Genomic DNA, 4796 nt, shown 5'->3' with positions numbered 1-4796 from the left:
GAAACCCGCAGCAGTGCCCTGAGGCATGACGGGAAGTGTCGTTTTTCTGGCTTCGGCTTTCCGTGTCGTGCACGCCAGTTGCTCGGTAAGCTAAGAAGCGGGGCTGGCCAAGCAGCTTTTGTCTCATCGTTACAGCTCAAAGATGGCCCTGCCTGCCCATGGCAAACCACGAAGGCTCTCTATTCCCTGATATAGAAGCCTCAGAAATGTCTTCTTTGCTGTTTTGTTCCAGGGGCTCGCATGGCCCTGTGGTGCTACTTCTAACATTAGTTCTTTCAGCAAGCACTTCCTGAGGCTTGCTGTGTGACAGGCTCCATACTTGGCAAGGAGGATAAAAAGATGGTTGTGACACAGACTGCGGGAGAGATAGGCAAGATGAAATCACGGCACACTGCTTGTGTCCTATGCAGAGAGGCCGAGTTAATCACAGGAGGCCCTAATCAGAGGGGTCTGGGAAGGGTTCCTGGAAAATCTAATTCTGGCCCTAGCTTCTGAGGTAGTTCAAGGAGAAGGTAGCTACATGGGGGAGGGTATTGCAGACGGCAACAGAAAGCGCGTGAAGCAACAGGACAGAGAACTTGTTCAGTATAACCACAATGAACATGCCAGTGGAGGCGGGGATGGGCGCGGGAGGTGTGTTTGTGTGTGTGCGTGTGTTCCGGGGAGGATGTGCATTGTGCAAGATCTGGGTTAGAGAGGCCAGCAGGTGTGCTAAAGAGAGGATCTGAACTTGACCCGAAATTCAGAGAACCATGGTACAATTTTAAGAAGTGTGACATTGTGAGACATAAAAAGATCACTCTGGAAGCAGGATAAGAGGATGATCACAGAGGCAAATCAAAAGCCTGGTGCTTAATAGGGAGGCCATTGCATATATATAGCAGAGAAGTGATGGGATTCTGAACCAGGCAGTGTTATGGGGGAAGAGAAGAGGAAAGATGACTTGGAGAGGCCATCCAAGATTTGATGACTGACTAGATATGGGTGTGCTGGAGAAGGAAGGTCATCTTTTTTTTTTTTTTTTGTGGTACGCGGGCCTCTCACTCTTGTGGCCTCTCCCGTTGTGGAGCACAGGCTCTGGACGCGCAGGCTCAGCGGCCATGGCTCACGGGCCCAGCCCCTCCGTGGCGTGTGGGATCTACCCGGACTGGGGCACGAACCTGTGTCCCCTGCATCGGCAGGCGGACTCTCAACGACTGCGCCACCAGGGAAGCCCGGAAGGTCATCTTTTGAGACCTAGAGAAGAGCTGTAGAGAAGGAAGACTTAGAAGAGCAGGACATTGAGAATAAAATCTGAGGGGTTTGGGGGCAGGAAGCTGACTAGAGATATACAGGCAGCTGGTACCCCACTTGAAAACCATGACTCTGTAATACTCTGACTTCTCTTAGATGTGTAGATTTCCACCAGTAGCCATGAGTAGTTTAGGAGCTAGTCTGCTGTAGCTGACAAATCAAATGGTGCCATCTTGAAATCAAAGTAGGGGCTTTCCAGGTGGCGCAGTGGTTAAGAATCCGCCTGCCAATGCAGGGGACATGGGTTCGAGCCCGGGTCCGGGAAGGTCCCACATGCCACGGAGCTACCAAGCCCGTGCACCACAATTACTGAGCCTACGCTCTAGAGCCCGTGAGCCACAACCACTGAGCCTGCATGCCACAACTACTGAAGCCCGTGCGCCTAGAACCCGTGCTCAGCAACAAGAGAAGCCACCGCAATGAGAAACCCACACACCGCAACGAAGAGTAGCCCCTGCTCACCGCAACTAGAGAAAGCCCATGCACAGCAGCAAAGACCCAACGCAGCCAAAGATAAATAAATAAATAAATATATATATTTAAAAAAGAAACTACAGTAAACTTCTGTTTTTCTAAGGCCACTGCCCAAGTTCAAGTCCTCAGTATCTTCAGCCTGGATTATCCATCTAAGGTAAAATGCCACATCTTCTGCACTCCTCACATATCATTTACTCCATATTTTTATAGCACTTATTGAAACCGTTCACCTTTGATTGGGACTTGAACCCAAGTTCAGGGTCAAACTAGGACTGTCATAAGCGTTTATTCAAATCAGCAGAAGGGTGGTAACATTTTTATTTTACTTAATGACCTGGGGCATATCTCCTGCTTTATAGTTAAGCAAGCCTGCTTCATTCCATGACGTTTCTTTCTCTTCTTTTTTTAAAAATTTATTTTATTTATTTATTTTTGTCAGCATTGGGTCTTTGTTGCTGCGCACGGGCTTTCTCTAGCTGTGGCGAGCGGGGGCCACTCTTCATTGCGGTGCGCGGGCTTCTCATTGCAGTGGCCTCTCCTGTTGTGGAGCACGAGCTCTAGGCCCACGGGCTTCAGTAGTTGTGGCACACGGGCTCAGTAGTTGTGGCTCGCGGGCTCTAGAGCGCAGGCTCAGTAGTTGTGGTGTACAGGCTTAGTTGCTCCACAGCATGTGGGATCTTCCCGGACCAGGGTTCGAACCCGTGTCCCCTGCATTGGCAGGTGGATTCTTTTTTTTTTTTTTAACATCTTTATTCGAGTAATATTGCTTTACAATGGTGTGTTAGTTTCTGCTTTATAACAAAGTGAATCAGTTATACATATACATATGTTCCTATATCTCTTCCCTCTTGCATCTCCCTCCCTCCCACCCTCCCTATCCCACCCCTCTAGCTGGTCACAAACCACCTAGCTGATCTCCCTGTGCTATGCAGCTACTTCCCACTAGCTATCTATTTTATGTTTGGTAGTGTATATATGTCCATGCCACTCTCTCACTTTGTCACAGCTTACCCTTCCCCCTCCCCATATCCTCAAGTCCATTCTCTACTAGGTCTGTCTTTATTCCCATCTTACCCCTAGGTTCTTCATGACTTTTTTTTTTCTTAGATTCCATATATATGTGTTAGCATACGGTATTTGTTTTTCTCTTTCTGACTTACTTCACTCTGTATGACAGACTCTAGGTCCATTCACCTCACTACAAATAACTCAATTTCGTTTCTTTTTATGGCTGAGTAATATTCCATTGTATATATGTGCCACATCTTCTTTATCCATTCATCTGTTGATGGGCCCTTAGGTTGCTTCCATGTCCTGGCTATTGTAAATAGAGCTGCAATGAACATTTTGGTACATAACTCTTTTGTGTGTGTGTGTGTGTGGTATGCGGGTCTCTCACTGCTGTGGCCTCTCCCGTTGCGGAGCACAGGCTCCGGACGCACAGGCTCAGCGGCCATGGCTCACGGGCCCAGCCGCTCCGCGGCATGTGGGATTTTCCCAGACTGGGGCGCGAACCCGTGTCCCCTGCATCGGCAGGCGGACTCTCAACCACTGCGCCACCAGGGAAGCCCGGTACATGACTCTTTTTGAATTATGGTTTTCTCAGGGTATATGCCCAGTAGTGGGATTGCTGGGTTGTATGGTAGTTCTATTTGTAGATTTTTAAGGAACCTCCATACTGTTCTCCATAGTGGCTGTATCAATTTACATTCCCACCAACAGTGCAAGAGGGTTCCCTTTTCTCCACACCCTCTCCAGCATTTATTGTTTCTAGATTTTTTTTTTTAACATCTTTATTGGGGTATAATTGCTTTACAATGGTGTGTTAGTTTCTGCTTTATAACAAAGTGAATCAGTCATACATAAACATATGTTCCCATATGTCTTCCCTCTTGCATCTCCCTCCCTCCCACCCTCCCTATCCCACCCCTCCAGGCTGTCACAAAGCACCGAGCCAATATCCCTGTGCCATGCGGCTGCTTCCCACTAGCTATCTACCTTACTACGTTTGTTAGTGTGTATATGCCCATGGCTCTCTCTCGCCCTGTCACAGCTCACCCTTCCCCCTCCCCATAACCTCAAGTCCGTTCTCTAGGAGGTCTGCGTCTTTATTCCTGCTTTACCCCTAAGTTCTTCATGACATTTTTTTTCTTAAATTCCATATATATGTGTTAGCATACGGTATTTGTCTTTTTCTTTCTGACTTACTTCACTCTGTATGACAGACTCTAGGTCTATCCACCTCATTACAAATAGCTCAATTTCATTTCTTTTTATGGCCGAGTAATATTCCATTGTATATATGTGCCACATCTTCTTTCTCCATTCATCCGATGATGGGCACTTAGGTTGTTTCCATCTCCGGGCTATTGTAAATAGAGCTGCAATGAACATTTTGGTACATGACTCTTTTTGAATTTTGGTTTTCTCAGGGTATATGCCCAGTAGTGGGATTGCTGGGTCATATGGTAGTTCTATTTGTAGTTTTTTAAGGAACCTCCATACTGTTCTCCATAGTGGCTGAACCAATTCACATTCCCACCAGCAGTGCAAGAGTGTTCCCTTTTCTCCGCACCCTCTCTAGCATTTATTGTTTCTAGATTTTTTGATGATGGCCATTCTGACTGGTGTGAGATGAAATCTCATTGTAGTTTTGATTTGCATTTCTCTAATGATTAGTGATGTTGAGTACCCTTTCATGTGTTTGTTGGCAATCTGTATATCTTCTTTAGAGAAATGTCTATTTAGGTCTTCTGCCCAATTTTGAATTGGGTTGTTTGTTTTTTTGTTATTTATTATTTTTTTTAATTTAATTTTTTAAATTTATTTTTGGCTGCATTGGGTATTCGTTGCTGCACGTGGGCTTTCCCTAGTTGTGGTGAGTGGGGGCTACTCTTTGTTGTGGTGCACGGGCTTCTCATTGCAGTGGCTTCTCTTGTTGTGGAGGACAGGTTTAGGCACACAGGCTTCAGTAGTTGTGGCACATGGGCTCAGTAGTTGTGGCTCGTGGGCTCTAGAGCACAGGT

Source organism: Stenella coeruleoalba, assembly GCF_951394435.1.
Source record: "Stenella coeruleoalba genome assembly, chromosome: 4".
Taxonomy (NCBI): domain Eukaryota; kingdom Metazoa; phylum Chordata; class Mammalia; order Artiodactyla; family Delphinidae; genus Stenella; species Stenella coeruleoalba.
Note: the sequence above shows the minus strand (reverse complement) of the source record.